The 21656-nt window shown below is 44.2% G+C and overlaps 1 protein-coding gene across 5 annotated transcripts in view; it reads left to right on the top strand.

The window, feature by feature from the left end:
- The first annotated feature begins 741 nt into the window (after nt 1-741).
- LOC146811408 (uncharacterized) overlaps nt 742-21656 on the top strand; it is an 880866-nt gene continuing 859951 nt past the window's right edge. For 4 of the 5 annotated variants that reach the window (XM_085618519.1, XM_085618522.1, XM_085618521.1 and 1 more), the window contains exon 1: nt 779-945. The gene's annotated coding sequence lies outside the window, so the exon portion shown is untranslated. Of the gene's footprint in view, nt 946-21656 lie in introns of all 5 variants that reach the window. The other variant, XM_085618520.1, reaches the window with a different exon arrangement.

Below are 21656 nucleotides of genomic sequence, written 5' to 3' on the forward strand. Positions count from 1 at the left end.
GGCTTATGTGATTTCGATTATTTTTGTATCGGTCAGGACAGAAAACCGGTCTGGTGGCTGCCCTAGCGCTGGTTAAGTTTAAACCTAGCGTATTTCATGATAACCTTTTGTATGCATTTTCTCGTACTGTATAGTCTGTTTCTTTGCTGCAAACAAACTAAAGTGAAGACGAAATACGAACCATTAGTATCCGTATTTTATATAACAGCTTTACTTTACCCCAGAAAACGGTTTTCATTCCTGTGCTCTATCACGTATAGTTAAGTCTGTCTTTTGTGTCCTTGGGCAGGTCACGGACGAGATGTGGTCGGTTGGTAGCTCTCCATTGGCTGTTTAACAGATATCAAGGAGGGACAACGACTCGTAGTAAAACCTTCCCTACTTGGAGTGGATGTTCACTTATAAGCCACATAAAAATTATTGACTTTCTTTTTTTATTACATTTCATTACATCTGTAGCTTATGTCAAAATATCATTAGATATTTTCATTCATACGTACCCAGGTATACCGTTCAAGAGCCTAGGTGTTATGTCATTGTTTTTCCGCTAAAAATTGAACAATTCAATCGTAGGTAGTTTATAAAATTGCAAGCATATTTCTCTATAGATATGATCTGTATACTTGGGGCTGCTTCTAATGGATTTTTGCATTCTTAAAATGAACTCTCCGTTCTCCAAACTAGCTTCACTTTTTTTATACAGTCTACAGCGTCGTGGCGCACAGACGTCACCGAACGTGCACCTCGCGATGGTAGAGAGTGTGTGTAGTGAGCGTGCGCAGCTGTCGTTTTACGCCTCGCGCCGTGTTACGTAGAGCGCGTGAGGGAGGGCGCGAGTGTGGCGCAGTCCGTGTTAGTGAGTGTGAGAGAAGCAACGAGCACCGAGTCTTTTAACGTGCGGAGGAGGAGGCACCCGGGGGAGGGAGGCCACCCCCCCCCGTGGAGGTGAGAGATGAGGGAGACTTACTGAGGCGTGAGTAGCGCACAGGCCTCGTGGAAATGCTGCTTTTTGGGACCGCGAGGTTGTCCTGGCCTACCTCTGCTTAGAGGCAAATTGTTCACCGGTAGCTACCCAGGCTGGTGTTAGGTGGTAGACATTGAGTGGGAGCCCACAGGGAGGAAAAGTCAGTGCTGGAGAGTGAAGTTAGAGCCAACAGGCAGGATATGTTTTAGTTATTAACTTCTACTCCTTCACAATTTAACATTGGTACTTCACAATTGAGGATGATTTTGGTTTAGACAGAACCTGAGACGCTCTTATTTAGCGAACGTGTTGTTACTCATGGGAGACAGCTGAGATACCACCCCTTCTAAAAATACTTTTATTTCGCTGTTGATTTTAGGAACGTTGACAATACGTTTAGGGAGATAAGTGCTGTACATGGCAAAAGGGGTTTCGGGAGCCATCTTCAAAATAAGCATTTTTTGGTGAATAATGTTACAAGTTTAATGTTAGTGTCAATGCAAGACATTAGATAAATTATAGTACAGTATATTACAATACGTGTATTTAGGTGAGGATACAGTGCCAATGGAGGCATGAGTATGAAGTGCTGGATCATAATGTTTAATATATCTTTATCTTGTTTAGGAAGGTATTTATTTTAGGGCATTGTTACGTTGACGGAGGGTGTGGAATTCGTGGGTGAGTACCTGTGACAACCCTCAAGCACGCCCAAGTAAGCTTTTGGTTTGCCGAGCAGTGATCGTCTTGGCAGGTTGTGTGAGTGAATCAAGTCCCTGCAAGGATATCAGCTTTGTAATGAGTGGGTAGTGCGTCTATTGGAAGACTATGGGCAGTAGTTCATATAGTCCTTTGTTTTTGGCAGATAATTATCCAGCTTTATGGTGCTAGTGTGAGGTGGTGTGTGTCTGGGTTTTACAGAGAGGTCTATCGTAATCCGGTATTTCTATACCTAGGGGGTAGATTGACCAGATTCAGTAATTGTCAAATTCCCCAAGTCACGTGATAGCTGCCTTCATTTAAGTTTTCTTTACCAGTTTGCAGCTGGGTCCTGGTTAGAAAGCTACTGCCACTTATGAGGGTAACCTGTTTTTATAAGGTTATGAGTTGGCAGCACAATTTAGCTTTCCACAGAAGTCATTGACTAGTTTCTCATTTGCTTGCTTGTTCTTTGATGGCCTGTCTTGTGTGTATGTTCTAAAGCCTCTTTACCATGCTTTTGCTTGGATGACTTTTTATTAATTTTTGTTTTGAGATAAAGAATATTCTCCACCCTCCTTTAAGAATGTAAACATCAACGATTTCATTGAGTAAGCAGATATCGTCAGCTGTACTTACACAACAGAGTAGGAGCCATACATTCCATTATTTCGGGCTGAGAATTCCCAAAAAACAACCATCTCCCCATAATATTTCCAAATTTATAGAACTGCGCAGCAGAAACAATTTTGTAGATGGCAGAAGGTCTGACCCTAACCTAAGGTTGATTGCAGAATGCTTATGTATTTTGGAAATGGATAGTTATCCCTATTAGATGTTGAAGGCCCCAAGCCCACATTTAGAAACGGTCTTCAGTTAAGTAGATTTGGTAGAGTCCCCTTACACTGGCTGCTAAATGGCCTACAAAATACGCTCGTTATAATTTTAATGTCTTTTTTTCTGTTCTGAACGCTTGCATTACATGATGGGACGTTATGGAAGTAACAGTTGTAAGAAGTACACCAGTGTGTGGTTGCATCATACCTGATGTGCCAGGTTTTGAAATAGGGGAGACTTTGTGTACTGAAGCCAACTTTCCTTTTTGCAACTACAAAACAGCAACAAAAGTTATGTTTTAGAGTTTTTGTTGTTTTTACTGTGAAACCTCTTAAGTTTAATTGTAGAATTGGGCCTGGGAGTCGTCCACTTTGAGGACAGGAATCAGTTAATTTTCTTGGGATATAACCAACATTGCTACTAGAATAGTGTCTCAACTATGAAATGCTTACTTTTTCTTTTTATGGGGCGGAGATGTTGGGGTGTTTAAGTGGTTCAAGGTGCATGACCAAGTCTAGCTGTAGCTATATAGCGCAATAAACAACAGTTTTAAGTCACCAGTTTTGTAAAAAGAAATATAAATTTTTCTTTGTTCTTGTGTTTGTTTTGTTTTCACAAGGGTGTTCATCTTTTATTCTTGACAACAAAGAGCCAACGTGTTTTGTTTCATGGTATAAAAATAGCTTTCTCTGGCCTGATGTGTCTATATTAAAATTAAGTCTCCCAATGATTTACCCCAATCCTGGTGTTAAGGGTGTGATATCACGGTAGCAAATACTAAGTGATTGCAAGAAACACAATCCTGCAAAAATAAAATATCCAGGCAGCCTCTCATGCAGGTTTTAGCCAAGCCTGATCCTGCTTAACTTCTCGAATCAGAGAAAATCACATGCTTTCATGGTGGTGGTAGGGCTGTAGGTCCTCCTCGGCTCGTAGCATGTGAGCACAATTCAGTTTTGCTTGCAGTTTAATACCAACAGGGGAGCTCGCACGTGTCAGAGTGGACAGACTTAGCTAACCGGGTATTCTATGAATAAAATGATTGGTGACTGGAATATACTATTGTGGAACACTGCTGAGTTAACATTGAACCTGACCACGATTGGCAGATTTCTATTGAATATTTTGTTATGTCTATTCCAGGACACCGGCAAGGACCTCAAATTGTTGGGGACTTTAACAAGACTTATGAGCTCCTTGACAAATCACAGTATATCACAGAGGATGAAAATAGTTAATTTAAAGTTTAGATCTACTACCTATTCATTTTATCATCCCAATTTATGGGCATGACCATTAATCTAGGTCTTACAGCATGTTATGGCCAGTCCTCGTGGTTTTTCTGGTGTTCATGCCTTAAACCGAGCCAATCAGACTAGCAGAATTTATTATATAATGTTCTCCAACTTTGGCCATATATGGAGGACATGGTAACACTAAAGAAAGATGATCACAATGCCCTTCACCTTACGATGCAAGGGTATTTGATATCCAGGACCAGTGAGCCAATATTTGTACTATACAGAGTTATGCCTCTTGAATATTAGGCATATGGTAAAAAGGCCCCATGTCAAGGTCATTTGCTGCTTATGTCCCAAATCTATTTTAATATTGCAGAGGCGTTGGATATTTTGATAAAGGGTACTAAAATGGCTAGTTAGTCTATTGGCACTTTAACAGTCCAGTCCATGAGAAACTTTATGATGCCTTGAAGTAAATGAGTAGGGCAGCTACGATAACAGCTAACTAGGGAGTTCAGCCGTCCTGGTTTAATTAACAGTGTAAACTAAGTGCTCTTACAGCATCTATCAAAATCAAAAAGAGAAAAGTTGAAACTACCCCCCCAAAAATACAAATCTACACAGGAGTGAGAATGCACTGTGGCAAGATTTAACTGCAGTAGCAAGATCTGGGGACAATATACTATTTTGGCATGTAATCGCCCATGGGAGTTGCCAAATTACATCTAAGATAGACTACCAATTTCTACCTCCGGTTTAGGTAGTTCATTACGAAGGACTGTATTCGAAACCTGATAAGGAGAACTTTGGAATACTAGACACTGAGTCGGTCATTGGAGATGCCAGAAGTATGAAGTCCACAGGTTATAACGCCAGATTTCCTCTAATGTTTATGGGGGTCATACAAAATACCTGGCTATCTGTGTCAGAACCCCATGTATGGGTGCCTTATGTTAATAAACTTACCAACCGTGTTTCGGAGAGTGCTGTGTTACCAAAACCTTGGTGTGAGGTAAGATCATATCAGCATATAAGAGAGAGGCATCAGTGATAACTCCTGCAGTTGCAGGCCCATACGTTTAATAGTCTGCAGACGATGTTCTGCCATTAAAAATTAGGAAAACTTCTTGAGGAAGTTGAATACGATGGAATACTATCGGTCCTACAAGTACGCTTTCATACCAAAACCATCTTTATAGATCAGACATTTTGATCCTGCTCAATATACTGGAACACTGTTACACTGGGCAAAGCCGCCTTTATGTGGTGTTTGACATTCGGTCAGATTTCACCTGGGTTTCCCCCCCCCCCCCCCCAACCACAGACGGTACCGCACAAGAAATATCCCAAACCAGTTTTGAAAAACCGAGTAAACTGTAATAAATGAATGACTAAAATCCAATCAGTAGATCTGGAGATATTGAATGTTAAAGGTTTAGATAAAAACTGGGCCAAAAGGCGAAAAGCGGCACATGAGGATATCTGGGTCGCTGAACTGATAAAACTCACAAGTTTAGGCTGAGGGCAGGCAGGGCACACTGCCACATTTGGCCTGGTAGTAGTTTTACCATATGTCCTTGGTGTGAGGTCTGCTCAGCTTTTCTTTGCAAAGCTTCACATCCGTTCCGAGGAAGCTTGACAACTGTGCGGTGAGGCTTTGTGGTTTGCGTCTGTTCCATTGACGCTCTCAACTGTGCGGTAAGCCTTTGTGACGCTTCAAGACAGATTTTGTGGAACTACAGTTGGGCAAGTAGGAGTTCTCTGATACCAGTCTAGGGCTTAGGGAGGCACCTCTTGGGGATCAGGGACTCACTCCAGGAGGGCTCAGGCCGTTCCTGGGCCTTTGCTGGCATCGGAGAGAACTCCTTGCCTAACTGAAGGGTTTATCACATCTGGCATGATGTGAAGCCCTGCAAAGCCTCATCGCACAGCTGAGAGTGCCATCGAAACTGACTCCCAAGCTCTTCCTGCTCCTCGCAAACGGTACTCTATGCGCCAGGCTTTGAGAAGGTAACTTTTTCAGTGGGACTAACCCTGTTCCTGTGTACAGCCTGCACTACATTTCAGTCGTTCTGAACCTGTGAATTTCCCGTGGTATAGCAGGACCTGATGACCACACGTGGCGCTAAAGTGCTTTTAGGTGCTATCTCCTCTTGAAACCTTACTGTTGCATATCTCCAGTTCTACTGATTAGAGTTCTGTCAATTCTGGTATCTTTTTATTAAAATCTACTCTATTTTCCAAATTTGTGTTGGATTTTACTTTTGTTTTGTGTTCACTTTATTACTGTATGTGTGCTGTGCATATTACACAGGGTTTCTAATTTAAGCCCGACTGCTTTTGTGCCAAGCTACCAGCGGTTTAAGCACAGGTTAATTTATTGACTTTTTGTAGTTTATCCTGACAAGCATTGTGGTTGTTGCTTGAGTAAGTTTTCTATTCCAATTCCCAGATTTCTTAGACTGTCTCCTACATCTCCCATATATTTCATTTTCCATATTTTGCTCTTGCGTGGCTAAACATGAGCTATTCAATACTTGAATTGTATGAATGCTTTGCTCAACTCCTACTAGATCAATTTTTATTGAGTCTTCTTAAATATGTCCGAATTAAACCATGAGCATTGCATAGCCACATTCTTGGTTTTTCTCTACATTGCTTAACAAGTACCTGTAGATGCTCTTCTTGGTTCGGACCTACCCTTTCCAATCAAAATCTTTCCTGTTTAAGAAACTCATTTATTACTTGTCATTTTCTGTAGAACTACTAAATTTAAGAGTTCAAAAGTACTAATGTTTGAGAGAGCAGTAGTTTAGTTGGGGTCCGCGTTCTTAATAGTTCTTACATTTTCAGGAATGCAAATGTCAATGTACCTGCAGTGCTGCCAATGTATTTAATTTATTAGGAATGCAACAAGACATACATTACATAATTACTTTAATATATGTAACATTTCTTCTGAAATTGCCCTATGATATGTGAGATTCCTAATGACCTGCTTTAATTTAATATTGCAGAGAGGCTTTACATATGAGCATTTTCTATAAAGGTCATTGTTGCTTGACTGTTTATGCCCATGCAGGATTGGTCCCACAAAGATGTAAATATCTCAATTACAGATCTTATTAAATAAAAATGCTAAGCTCCCTTTGTAAACAGACATTTATAATTTTATGGCAGCACTAGGCTGTCTTTCTTGTGTATTTTGCTCACCTATCCATCCTAAGAGACCTTTTTGCCTGTCGTCACACAATTATATAACAATATTACAGTTTGTGTCAGAACCCCACAAGGCTTACCTGGTATGCTCGTGAGGCTATCTCGCAAAGAGGATGCAAACAACCTCCACCGTCCCCCCCCCCCCCCCCCCTCCTTACCTAAGCAATGTGGATATACTGATCAAGGCAAGGATGGGACCAGGGGAAGGAGTCAAAAGGTGGTGGGAAGGGACGCCGTCCTTGAAGGGTCTTTACTAAACTGAGGACATTTGTCTTGATCGCCAGCTATAGAAGAGAGGAACCCATAGGTTAGTGCATCTGCCCACCCTTCTATCTTGATCATACATAGACAGCACTCATACCAATACAAGGGACAATGAGTATAGTCACCTAGTCAAAACAAGAAGAAGCAACTACGCGTTCCAGCGTGTATCGTGGGTCCAGGTACCAAGGAGATGCTGACAAGGAAGACGCTAACACGCGTCTGTGAAGACTGAGGTTTCGGGTGCTGCAAAGCGTCTGGAGACTGGTCGCAAGCGGCAGGCTTGCACTCTGGAACAGTACTGGAAGCGCTGATGGGTTTGAGCACCGCAGCTTTATGCGGTCTCACCCGGTAGCGCTTCCCAGCTGACTGGTGCACTTCCTGGTTGGAGCGCTAAACTGCTGACCTGCGCTGCACGCCAACCACGGACCGGAAACCACCAAAGAACCACCACACACTGCCAAGCCCTCCCTGGAACCATGACAGTTTGTACATAAATCACAGACCAAAATAGACGTAAGTCGTAAACTGTGCATATCATCTAAATCCTGGGTCAGTACTTATTATCATAGTGCAAAAATCACGACAACCTACATTATACTTCACGGCATGAAATGCAACATGTTATAAAGAAAAAAAACCACGATTAATTAAAAATCAAATTGAGCACATCAGTACTGTCATGAAACATGGACCCAGAAAGTCATGCCCGCCTATTAGCAGGGTTATGGTAATACTTAGAGCCGTGCTGAAATGAGTGCATTTAGGAGACAGAGTATGACGCAGGAGTACCTTACCACATACTAGATGTATTGCAGTATTTTGGGACTGGATCCTCTAGCACTTGGGGAGCACACATTATTCAGAAAGTGCGCACACTATGTTCTGCGTGATGTCAGGTTTCCTACACTATCTAAAGTACGTGCACCCAGTCATGAGTGCGAGGTTGTGAATTCCAACTCCTGTTACAGCAGGGATTTCTACAATGGCTTCCCACACATCTATGTGTGTGGGTTATTGGGACCTGGCTGTAAGCAGTCACACCACCAGGTGCCTGATGCCGTCAAGGCAAAACCTCTTCTGTGAAATGCGCCCGCAGTAGTTCTCTATGGCCCGTCAAGACTGGGCAACACCAAGTGATACTTTGGATCGGCAGACAGGCAGCCCATCGTTGCTGGGTATAGGCGTGCAAAGCACAAAGTCATAAGCACATAGCAATGGCCACTTTCCGAAATTGAATTTCTACAATAGTAAGTGAAAATCCACCTACACCAATAAGGAGGATTTAGCACCACTCTTCCAAACATGGCAAGGCTACTCCTTTCAGATCAGAAATTACCACTTATAAACATGTAAGGAATTTCCCAATGCTAATCTATGAGAGGAGGAGCACTCACAGCTGTGAGAAACCAAATAGGCTGTTTGTCACTACCAGGACATGCCACACAATGAAGGCACCTGTACTACCTACCTTTTACATACACAGCACCCTGCCCACATGGCTGCCTAGGACCTACCTTAGCGGTGACCTATGCCTAGTTAAAGGGGAGTTCCAGGCTTGGCAAGTAACTTTAAATGCCAAGCCAATGTGGCAGTAAACTGCACATGCAAGCACTGCAGTGGCAGGCCTGAGACAGGTTTGAAAGGCTACTTCTGTGGGTTGCGCAAGCAGCGATGCAAGCCCACTAGTAGCATTTAATTTACAGGGCCTGCGCATATGGAATATCACTGTAAAAGAGACTTGCAGGTCAATAAATATGCCAAACGATTGTAGACCAATGCTACCATGTTTAAAGGCGAGAGCACATGCACTTTAGCATTGAATAGCAGTGGTAAAGTTCTCAGAGTCCTAAAGCCAACAAAAATGAGTCCGAAAAAATACTGGAGGAAGGCAAAACGTTTGGGGATAACCCTGCAAAAAGGGCCAGATCCAATAATGGATTTAGCCACTAGCAAACCATTAGCTTCTAGGTGGATGGCGTCTTATACTTAACTTTGTTACCAAGTTAACAAAACGTTCTAGAGCAGACCTAAGCCCATTCCGCAAGGGGCAAAGCAGTTTGATTTCTTCTGCTGAGTAATGGCCTCTCCGTATAACAATGTAAAGATGTTCAGTTGAAGGTCTGTCCGTATCTTTACAATACACTAGTACCTTGTAAAGGAATGGGCAGACTTCCTTAGGGACCTGTTTGGGTAGAGCACATTATACATCCATTCTGCTTCGGGATTGGATTGCTTTTCTAATCATTGCTTAAAACTAGCGAGAGACTCGTGGAGGTTATTTGTAATTGTAGATAGCCTTAAGAGAGGGATCATTATTAAAGGCTTCCCACCTCCTTAGTTGCATGAAAAGTACTTTTTTCACTCGTAATACTTCTGAACCACCTTCCCTGTAAAATTAAGCTGATCTAACGTCCACTGACCGAGGATTATGGGGTACTAGAAGACTGATTACTTGAAGTAATGGTGCAAGCTTTTTTTCTAGTGCTACATTTCGTTCTAGATTGCTCTGCTTTTCCTTTCTGTCACTCTTTTAAATACAGTTTGTAGAGATTCCTTTCTCTGCATTTCAGTGTTTAAAAAAAAAAAAAAAAAGTTGAGATAATATAGCTTTTTTTCAGACTGCAAAACAGCGTTTGTTAATTTTTAGATTGTGCGTTTCTACTGAAAAGCTTTCTGCATGCAGATCCTGATGATGGGTGGAGATATTCAGTTTTTATGGTTTAATTCACCTCTAGGTAATCAAAGATTGCAGGCATTATTTTATTCTTGTAGATTGAGGATAATTGAAGTTTATTTGGATCTAGCACTTTAGCTCCATTCTCATGTATTAATTTTGTATTGTTTCACTCATATTTTGTTTATTTTTTCACTTTTATGTTTCTACAATTTGTAGCTTTCGGGAAATGCCTGTCGATTTATCAGATTATCTGGTGATAGTGATGGATTTAATAATATTTCCATCTTTGTTTCTGGGGGTCGTCTTGGTCCTGGAAAATGAAAAAGTCCAGATACAATTTTGGTAAAAGAAAATAGTTTCTTGGAGGATATTCAGGAGTAATATATTTTAAAATCTGTGAAGTAAAATTTGGAACATTCAAACTGTAACGTGTCCAGAAGTACGTGTGTCCTTTATTTACTAAAGACCGATGTTGAACCATTGAAAGTGTAAATAAAGAGAAGGGGATGATTGTATCGGTGGGGATTACACCAAGTGAGACACAAGTTGCTATTGGAAAAAAATTAACCTTTACACTGCACTTCAGGTGGTTCTGTTTTTTTGGGGATATTGGATAAATTATGATCGGAGAATATAATTTTAAAGGGTGAACAGGTCTCCAAATAACATGCATATCTTACTAGACCTGCTGGTTGAGTAACTTCAATAATCTGCTCGACCTAACTGAAATGTACTTGACCCGTAAACTGATCTCAAATGGTGTGATCACTGGTAAATATTTTATTTTTATGGTGTTGCTTTTTTCTTGACTGCACCTTCCAATTTGTGAGTTCAGCATTACTGCTGTAGAAAACAAAACTCTTTTGTTTGATTATATAGACTAAACGTTTGCTCCATATGTAAGAAAAATCTAGCCCACAATTAGGGTTCACATGATCCCTGTCTTGCCTCTGTGTTTGCTAATGCACTGCCATCAGGGCAGGAGTGTTTCTCAGTTCCTATTAAAACACTCACTTTTAATAATTATATTGCTACAGCATGATGTGGTAGCGCACTGTCATTTTCAGACAGTACATTTCCAAGAAATTGGCAAAAGCCTTTACACTACTTTGTAGCTTCACTGATAAAACCATTGTGTATTAACAATCTGAAAATTGGATTTCAGTCATCATATTTATCATTTGCACGTCACCAAGTAAAGTGTTCTGATTTTATATTTCATCTTAGTATACTTTTTTTTATCCCACAAGTACAAAAAATGGGTTTTCACAACTAAATATTTATCAAGAAATGTTTGTACAGTTGACTTATTAGCTATTTAACTGTGGGTTAAGATTGTTATTTTACCCTACAGCCTTTTATTTCACACATCGTACAGAAGGTCAGACAGTCAACTTAGGTTCAAATTTGTTTTTATTGGCAGATTTCAAACACAATACAGAGCAAAAACCACTCTAAACTCTCTTCCGAGTGCCATACACACAGAGCCTATAAACAGAGGAATATAACCCATCCCTCCCTAGTCCACCCAACCCAGCTCTATGAAATCCCTGAACTAGCCTTCCTGCCTCCCCGGTATTTATATAGTGCAGACTTCTGTCTGGTCAGTCGATGTTGTTGCTGTCAAGCGGAGAAGTTTAAGGTATCCGGAACATGGCAATTCCTGGAATTCATGGACAGTAACAAAATAAAGGGCGGCCATAATGAGTGGTAGACAACTCCTTGAAATGGGAGGATCAGCATGAGTCTCTCCCTACTCAGTACGTGCCATAAGCGGTGTAACCACCCCAGATGTGTCTGAGTTCATTCTGTGCCCAAGTACGTGAGTATTGTTTGTGTCGCTCCTAGTGCCAAGCTAACTTGCCTACCTCAGTGATTTTAGCAGAAATGTGAGGAGATTGGCCAGCCCAGCACCTGAAAAATAGTTGAATTTTGGGGCATTGCCATAAACTGTGCAATAAAAAAGAACCTGTTCCCCCCCCCCCCCCCCCCCCCCCCCATTGCTGCCAGCAGTCAGGACTACTCAATGGGTTCTCTATGCAGTTGCTCAGGGATAGGTACCAGTAAGAAACCATCTTACCCACTGTTTCGATGTTAGCCATGCTACTGGCACCATGTCTAGACCTGTAATAGATATCTTGCTACTCTTTGTGTGAGAGTTGGCCCCCATTTCTTTCCCATTGTCTGTGCCCTAATTTTCTCACTTGGGGACTATCCTAAGAGCATGTCGTAAAGATCTGTTATCAAGTGTTAGTCGCAGGCTCTAGACCTATTTCGTCAACCGACGTTGCACCCCTGCTCAAATTTGGGGGTGCATAAGCCAGTGCCAAATTTGAGTGTATCGAAACCTCTCAACTCACCAGAGTGAGTACTCCTGTTTCAAGACATTGAAGGGTAGGGGGCCCTATGTATCAAGGAAATGGCCCCCGCCGAGCGGCACCCTATCTCCTGCCACCCCCTAAATGCCTTCTCCTGCAAGCCCGCTGTAAGGTCTGCGTTCTCTATTACTGGAGTAAGCCCTATTATCCCAGGCTCTCCTGACTGCTCGGGTGAAGGTGATATGTAGAGTCCCGGAGGCCTATGCTCCCTGCGGAAAGGTATTTTCCACATTGAGGCCCCAGCAACTGCTCGAGCCATAAGGAGCCATGCTTTCTCCAATCCTGGACATGGGCATTGTAATAGATTCCGTAGTTGAACTGCGTAGTAATACTGCAAGTGTGGAACCCCTAGCGCCCCCGACTATCCTGAAGCATTGCATAACATTCTGCTGCATAGTAAGAGACCCTGTGGGAGGCTCCATAGGGAGGGTCTGAAAAAGGATTCTTGGTAGGACCATCATTTTGCGAGCCGCAACCCAGCTCAGGAAAGACCAGGGCAGCTTGACCACCGGGCAAGGTCCACTTTAGCCCTATCTAAGAGTAGTTGATAATTAAGGGCCCTAATCTCTGGTATACTAGATGCCAACTGAATCCCCAAATGGGGGACAGCTTCAGAGGTCCATTGCATTTGGAACTGTTGCTTTAGAAGATCAATCTTTCCAGGGAGGACTGCAAGATTAAGCACCTAGGATTTCTGAATATACATGCGGAAGCCTGAGGCTTCCTCAATTTCCTTCATTTCCCTCCTGAAGGTCGGAAGTGCCTCGCTCTGGTTCTCCAGCAAGTGATCCAATGCCTTCTCGCCGTCAGTGGTAAGAAGCAGCACCTCTTTCTTTGCGCAATGCGTCTTCACAATTATATTCATGACCTGTTTAGTATTGTCTGCACATTGACTCTGGGATAAAGCCCGATTGGTCAGGAGGTATCGGTCCCTTCGCCAGGGGACTGTCTGCCAGTCTGCCCTGAGTAGTTTAACATCCATATTGATCAGTGAAATTGGGCGATAGGACCCGCAAAGGCTGTCGCATAGTTCCTAAAAATACCTCGGATCTGCTCGTTTAGGCGAGATAACTAAGGGACTGGTGTCCAGACTGATTCCAGACACCCCCAAAGGATATGTTCGCCTTTAGACTAGCTAGCTCACAGTGCCACCAACAGCGCCCTAACTTTACCGAGGGGTGAATAGTTTCTGGCAACTATCAAACATGACAACCCTTGATCCTTCAGGGATCATGGAAACATTACAGTACTCTTCGCTCACTCAATCGTACTCTTAGTCTCTGAGAGATACACAGAATAAACGATGCGGACGTTTTCAATTAGTATTTATTGAACCAGTGTCATTCTAGTATAAAACATGCTTGCTGCGACTATCCTTGGATAGAAACAAATGTATAAGATTGCAAGCACCATCAGAGTAAATTAAAGGTAGAATTCTACCATGGTACTAAAAATGGGAATATATGCAGGCATATATATACATGACGGTAATCAAGCCTACTCTTACAATGCAAACCTGATTTTAAGTGTACCTAGCATGTATGTGGGTGTAGCGCCAACTCAATTACCCGATGGGAGAGAACGAAGGACCCCTTCATGGTCTTGAGCATATCACCCTGCAAGATATGTCAGACCACTGTGTGCTGGAGCTTCTGTATGCAGGGACCTCAGCGTCTTGTCAGCGTGGAAGCTTCTCCTTTGCCTTTCTAGTGTTGGTTTGGTTCTTTTATACCATAAAGATAGCTTTGGGGTTCCTTACACAATCAATATGTTTGTGAGTACGATTGTGTAAATGATCCTAAAGCAATACCTGCAATTATGCAAAGTAGTTCTTTCGCCCTAGGTTGAAGATGACCATGACTTTTAGAGTATGTTAATCCTGGTCTGTACGTCATATGCAGGGACTTTTCTAAGAAGCCTCATGCATAATAAATGAGGCTAGTTTCAAAGAAACCGATTGACATCAGCACATAACTGGGTAAAAGGTCCAGTGCTAGAAACAGTTATGCAGAGCAAAGTATGACAAATGTAGGTAAAAGGTTGTGTAGCTGCTTAGGCCTACATTGGGGTACACAACACCCACTCTCATCCAAAGGTTCATAAGGTAAACTAATGCGAAAGAAATATGCCTGTTTAAAAAAGCATAAAAACATTGTCATGAAACCAGTGTCTAATAACATCTAATAACATGGTATATGTAAAAAATGATGCTAAAAAAAGCTCTATAAGTCCGTAAAATAGACAATATACTGTTCGAGCAACTGAGCACATCGAAAGCCATGGTGCTCAGTGATGTTTTCGCATTCGTTAGGCTCGTTTGGAAAAAGGGCCTAATTGTTCCCATCATACGGAGAGCTAAATGTTTGTTTCCTGTGTGCGTGACGCAACATCACTTTGGTTCGCATTCGCAGACGATGGTCCCTGTAAAACCTTGCATCGGGTCAGTGGAACAAAGGTGATAATCTTCAGTTACCACAGCAGCCGCTGAGGGAAGAGTTGATACATGTGAACCTGTTGTAGAACCATTGCCCGATCTGTCAGGAGCTGAAGCATCCTGTGGGGGCTCTAGGAATGCAGTCAACATGGGAATACACTGAGGACACTGTAACATGTGGGCCTTGAAGGTGTCCGGCAATACGTCTGTGCGGTGGTGCAACGATGGAAGAGTCAGGCGCATTTGTATCCGCAGAATAGTCAGCGGAGCACAGGCAAGATGCAGTCAACCCAGAGTGTTCTGAATGATGGGAACCAATGCTCGCTTGGCTCCCGAAGCCGAGATGTACCTAGATAGAGTACCATGCGTTCAAGGCAACGTCGCACCAGTAGTGCTTTTTCCATCTTTGGAGGAACTGGGCCGTCCATTGCGTAGCAGGAAAATTTAAAGCAGAATACCCACTACAAGTAGTAGGACCAGCCCTCAAAAAATGCTTCCCTGTACGGAGGGTATAAAGGCTGGAATAACTCTGGAGATTGTCTGAAAAGTGCTTAATAGTCCAGAACCAATGCTTTTAAATAGGTGCATGATCCCCCTCCTATCAGACATGTTAAGGATACGATGAACCATTTCCGTGAAATAGAGCATGAAGTTCGTACGGACTAGTGCCTAAATCTCCGATGAAGACCTTGCAACCTGTAAATCAAGTCGCTCAGGCTGATGTTAAGGCCACGTCCTTCTGTAAAAGCATGGCTTTCAGTCTTCTCGGAGAATCGCACCGTATAATGGAAACACTTAATGAAGATCATAGCGTAGCCTCCCCAACTGTGTGGGTCGATGGAAACCATACTTGAATACAGCAAGTAACCCTGGAACTTACTGTGACCAGATATGCGATGCCTGGTACCATCCCACAACAGCCATGATCATTCAGTATCAAATAGCTACCATTCGAAAGCCGTTTGAACACCGGATGAATCATGGCAGCTGGCGAACCCTTCAAGTGACATGACAAGTTAGCAACCAAAGCATTACGGGCTACCAGAAGTGAAATGTCTTTGCAAACTAAGGAACCACTTAAGGCGCTTTCACAGTTTGAACTGCATGGAACTTCAGTGTCCCCATTCCTGCATCTAAATCTGTACAGTAATTTCCAGGACTCGTGTATGCATCCATCTCCCAGTGCTTCTTACCTGGTGATACTGTAGACTGGATTGAAATTGGAATGTTGTGACTGGCAGTGTAGTATAGCAGTGAGTTAACCATTCTGTGGGGGTGACTTCGCCACTGTGAAAGGTAATTGGTCCAATTCTTCAGTGTGCAGCAACTTTTCGTGCCGTTACCGCCTGTCTCTCCGTTAAATTACATGCTGAAAACAGGCGTACTTTTGATGTAATGCAGAGGCACATGGCCTGAACACAATTGTAGCGTCTAGCTTAATGACCGAATTGATCGCAATTGTCCTTGTTGAATAATGGACAAATCCTGTTCCATTATATCTATAGCACAAGACACAATGTTGCCCAGTGAATAAATCCTGGAAGGTAGTTTGGTCATACCTTTGTCGACCGCTGCCAAAGACTTTTCTAGGTTAACCCATCAATCTCGCGCAGTCTCTCAGCAGTTTCTCCGCAGCCTTCTGTTGAAAGATTTGCCATAGCTAGTTGTAAATGACATACAAAAAGCACTTGCGACATGGCTTCTGGGGACCTAACAAAAAATCATTAAGATCTGTCTCCTGAGAGAAGAGAAGGCTTGTTTCATCTGGGATAGTCAGCCTTTAGTCACTCTAGGCATAACTTACAGAAACTGTAATATGTCACTATCCCAAGTGTTCTGAGTGTACTTCACGCTGGTCAGGCCTATGGATACTAAACTCTTTGGTGGTACCCCTGAATCGTGACTGACGCATATGTGTCGATAGGCCAAACCAACCTTCCCTTCCAATTGGGGTCAGATGAATTGTGCAAACTATTGTGTAGAATGGCATCTAATGTATCATCCCTGTGTTGTGTGTAATTTTGCCATCCCTCAAAGTGTGTAAGTGAGGGAATCTGTGGTAAATTCAAATCCTCAATCTTGAGGACGTCTGTTGCACTGTCATTGAAGATATGTGGTATGAGGCATGCTCCAAATAAGGCCTCAGTTCCCTGAACCGGCCAGTATTTAGTTACCCAGACAAATTTATTGTCCATCGTGTCTCCCAAAAGTTGAAAACTTGTAAAGATAGTTTGGAAATAAAGGCAGCAGTATATCAGCTTAGTGTTAGTGAGCATGTCTTTCTTTGCAGGTGTAGGTGCAATAAGAGGTCAAGTCTGAAGTGTTAAACCCCGAAAATAAGCAAACTTCTGTGCAAATGTACTCTAATTAACCTTTGGCGGTGTTGGGCAATGTTCCCATTCATGGTAAATGAAAACATTCTGTGGGATACTTGCTTTGCGCAAGAAATGAACATACTGTGTCAAAATCAGATGTATTGTACAATCCGTCACTGGAAAATGTAGCAGATTTGTTCTAAATCAAACAGCATAGTATTTAAGGTTCCAAAATCCCCATCATCAGAGAAAGTACTGGAGGTGATGATATCACTAAGACATTTTTAAACAAGTTTGGTAGTTTTAAAAGTTCATTAGGACCATATACATCCTAGGAAGCTCTATTCTAAACTCTTACTTCAGGAACTGCTGTAATGTTCACTAAGGACGGGTCTCTGACAGTGTGATGATAAATCTGGTTTCAGGACCAAGTTCACATGTTGTCCTTCATAGCGTTCTGGGGGGTAATGTCCATTCTGATGGATACATCTGCCAGTGGATTCCTCACCTTGTGAATATCCCCTGCGCCAGCATTCCACTGAATTTTTTCCCAGCTCTCTACGCCGACGTGCATGTCATAATACTTCGGCTCCGCTTGCGACTCCGTATGACGTCACCGGAGCCATAAGAGAGCCACGTTGGCGTGATGTATGTTCCCTTTTTTCCGCGCCGTCGACGCGCAACGGTTTTCCAGCGCACTCCTGCTACTTTGTCTTGCAGTGGGTTACTGTTTCTGGATTGCCATGTCTTCAACGAGAAAGTCAGGTTTTAAGCCTTGTAGGGAATGTGGGGGCCACATGTCAATTACTGACCCCCACGAAGATTGTTTGTGGTGCCTTTCTTCAGACCATGATGTGGATGACTGCTCCTGCTGTAGAAAGATGAACCCCAAGGCCCTGAAGGAGAGGGAGGCGAAACTCTTCATGGCCAAGGCGAAGAAGGAAAGGAGAGGTAGGAAGACTAGGCCGGAGTCGTCGACTTCACACTCATCGAATTCGAAGAAGCACAGAAAGAAGAGGAAGCATAGCTCGGAGTAAGACTTCGAGGTCGCCGCCGTTGGTGTCGAAGCAAGGAAGTTATTTCTCCTCCCCCCCCCCCCCCCCCCCCTTCCCCATCTCGTATGTTTCCTGAGAAGACACCTTCGCCGAAGTTGACTCCGGCGCAGTCACTGGTGCCAGTGGTGTCTCCAGCTTCCGACGCCGAGCCGGATCAGGTGGAGGATCTTTCTCCGGTGCCAGCTGAACCTGCGGCGCCAGTGGAATACACTTCGGCTCCGGTTCCTGATACTCCTCGACCGGAGCCAGGATCAAAACCCATACCCGCAATTCCCGACTCAAGGTGCGGATCCAACGCATTTCCTCAATGCTATGTTTGGGGTTTCTCAAAGGGCTGCCTTCCCATCTGGCGCACCTTCTGGTCCCGTGGGTCCTATGGCATACACCTTGGGAGTGCCGCAGCATTATGCTCGGGCTCCTTTTATGCCCTCCTTGCCGATGGTTCCTTAATGGCAGTTCCCGGCGCCGTCTGGAGATCCATCCAGGCTTCCACTGGATCGTTTGCCTTCGGATCCTCCCTCGACGCCGACTCCATCTGCACCACATTCGGTGCCGCCGACTCTGTGTGCGGTGCCGCCGGGTCCTCGGATCCGTTCTCGGAGAGAGGCCCAGAGGATTTTGGAGGAGGAGCGATATAGGGAGGAAGGTGAGGTTGGTGAATCAACTGAGTTTGAAGGCATTCAGGATTTGATACTACTCCGGAATGGGAGCATTCTTCTGCTAGGTCTTCTCCTCCACAAGAGTTGGCCCCTTATCATTCGGTCATCAGAAAGGCTGCAGAGTTGTTAGACTTACAGTTGCCCTCTGCAGAGTATAAGCCAAACCTTTTAACTGAAGTCCTACATTCACCATCGTCAATTGTTGAGCCCTTGTTGCCCTTTAATGAGGCTATTTTAGAGCCAGTGATGGACGTTTGGCGCAAGGCTCATTCTTCGCCTGCAGTATCCAGACAAGTGGCAAGGAGGTATAGAGTGGCTCTGGGGGATCCGAGCTTCCTTTCTTCTCACCCCTCACCAGAGAGCCTTGTGGTGCAAGCTTCCTGCTCGAAGCAATCTTTAGGTGCCTTCCCTCAAGCACCAGCTGATAGGGATTCTAAAAAAGACCGAACAATCAGCCAAAAAGGTCTTCTCTTCTGGAAGCATGGCTCCTAAATCGACTAATGCAACTTGCTTATTGGGGTGCTACGTTCACACCCTGATGGACTCTATGAAGCTGTTAGCCCTTAAGCTCCCTGAAGAGGAGGCCTCTTTTATGGAGGTTGTAACGGTCACTCAAGCTGCTGCAAGGCAGGTTATTCAGTCGGGCCTAGACACGGCTGATTCTGTGGCTAGAATTATGGGGTCTTCGATAGCCTCTAGGAGGCAGGCTTCGCTTCGTTCTTCCGGCTTCTCTGCTGATGTTCAGGCCATGTTAGTTGACTTGCCTTTTGATGGAGAAAAGCTGTTTGGGGGGGAACAAGCAGATTCCGCCTTACAGAGGTTTAAAGATAGCAGGATTACTGCGAAGTCTTTAGGTTTGCAGACTCCGGCTAAGGGATTTGGCTTCAGAAAGTATAGAGGATTTGGGAGGTCTTCATTTCGTACCTTCCGTCAGCCTCCGCAGCAGCAGAAGAATCCTCTCTGTAGGTCATATAGAGGAAGACAAAGGGGCCGGAGGGGTTCTGACCGCAACCCATCTTCATCTTCTGCCTCCTCTGCTCCCAATGAAGCTTCAGGGAAGCAGCCCTAGATCCCCCATCCTAGATCATGTGAGAACTGTGGGGGGTCGGTGTCTCACTTTCTGCGAGGTTGGAAATCTGCCACGACGGACCTTTTGGGTTTTAAACCTCGTAGAGAATGGGTACGCCCTTCCCTTTCGGGAGTTTCCTCCCCCTTACCCTCCTTGCAAGGGTTTCAGAGGACCATCTACTTCTTCTGCAAAAGGAGGTTCTCGCATTGCTACAAAAAGGTGCGATAGAGATGGTTCCAGAGCAGGAAAGGGGTCAGGGATGCTACTCCCGGTATTTCCTGATTCCCAAAAAGGACGGCAGATTGTGTCCAATCCTGGACCTCAGAGACTTTAATTTTTACCTGAAGCAGGAGAAATTCAAGATGCTGACCCTTGCACAGGTTCTTCAAGCATTGCAGCAAGGAGACTGGATGGTGTCGATCGACTTGCAGGAAGTGTATTTTCACATCCCGATCCTGAAGTTGCACAGCAAGCACCTCTGTTTTACGGTTGGGTCGCAACACCACCAGTTTGCGGTCCTACCGTTTGGTCTTACTACCGCACCTCGAGTCTTCACGAAGGTGATGGCAGTGGTGGCTGCTCATCTCAGGAGGTCGGGGATTCCGGTTTTCCTCTACCTGGACGAGTGGCTTCTGAAAGCAGAGTCCCCAGAGATGGTGCAACATCATCTGCATGTAACATCTCAACTGTTATTCGACTTGGGTTTTTCGATCAATGTGCCCAAATCTCACCTGGTGCCCTCTCAGCGCAACCTGTTCATAGGGGTGGTACTGGACACTACTGTGTCGAGCATTTCCTCCTCAAAGAGTTCTCGACATTCAGAAAATGGTCCCTTTATTCCACAATGGAGCGGTTGTTCCAGTTCTGAAGGTCCTTCGCCTGCTCGGTCTGTTCGCCTCCTGCATTCTGTTGGTCAACCATGCACGCTGGCACATGAGGGCACTCCAGTGGTGCCTCCGCAGGCAGTGGTATCAGCACAACGGAGATCTCAGTGAATCGATCAGGATCTCCAGAGAAGCTGCAGCGGATCTGTCTTGGTGGAACGTGGGGGGCAATCTGTCTCAAGGAAAGCCCTTTCATCTTCCTTCCATCAGTGGCCACAGTGATAAAGGATGCCTCCACCCTAGGGTGGGGTGCTCATCTGGGGATCTGGAGATCAAGGGTCTTTGGTCTCCAGAGGAAAGATTGTCCAGGGCTCGAGAAATGCACTCGACTGCTCGCATTTGCGAGGTAAATTTAGTGAGGTCGAGCTATTTTTAGGTCCTACTCGCCCTTTCTGGCCAGTAGGAAAACATACTAACTTTTGTCCTCTCTTTGAAAACGGAGGAAATGTGACAAGATTTAAAGGCCTTTTTATTGCTCACAAAGCAAATTAGCAATAAAGATGCCTTTAAATCTTGTTATCTTGTCACATTTGCTCCGCTTTCAGAGACGGAGGTCAAGTAGGTTACTGTTAGGTCGAGGAGATTTTTCAAGGTACTAGACCTGCAGGACTAGTACCATTTTTCAGATTTTTCGAGCCCTGTTGTCTCATATCAATCTTCTGGAATTGCGGGTGATACGTTTGGCTCTCAAGGCCTTTCTCCCTTCCCTTCGCAGTCAGTCGGTTCAAGTCCTGACGGACAACACTACCGCGATGTGGTATGTCAACAAGCAGGGAGGAGTAGGGTCGTATCGTCTCTGCAGAGAAGCGTTACGGCTCTGGTCCTGGGCTCAGGATCATCTGATTTGCTTCATGGCGAATCATCTGGCCGGGGTGCTGAACGTACGTGCCAACAGTCTCAGTCGGCAGTTCTCCGCCGACCACGAGTGTAGGCTTCATCCGGAGGTGGTTCGTCACGTCTT

This window comes from Triturus cristatus, chromosome 7, assembly GCF_964204655.1.
Source record: "Triturus cristatus chromosome 7, aTriCri1.1, whole genome shotgun sequence".
Classification (NCBI taxonomy): Eukaryota; Metazoa; Chordata; class Amphibia; order Caudata; family Salamandridae; genus Triturus; species Triturus cristatus.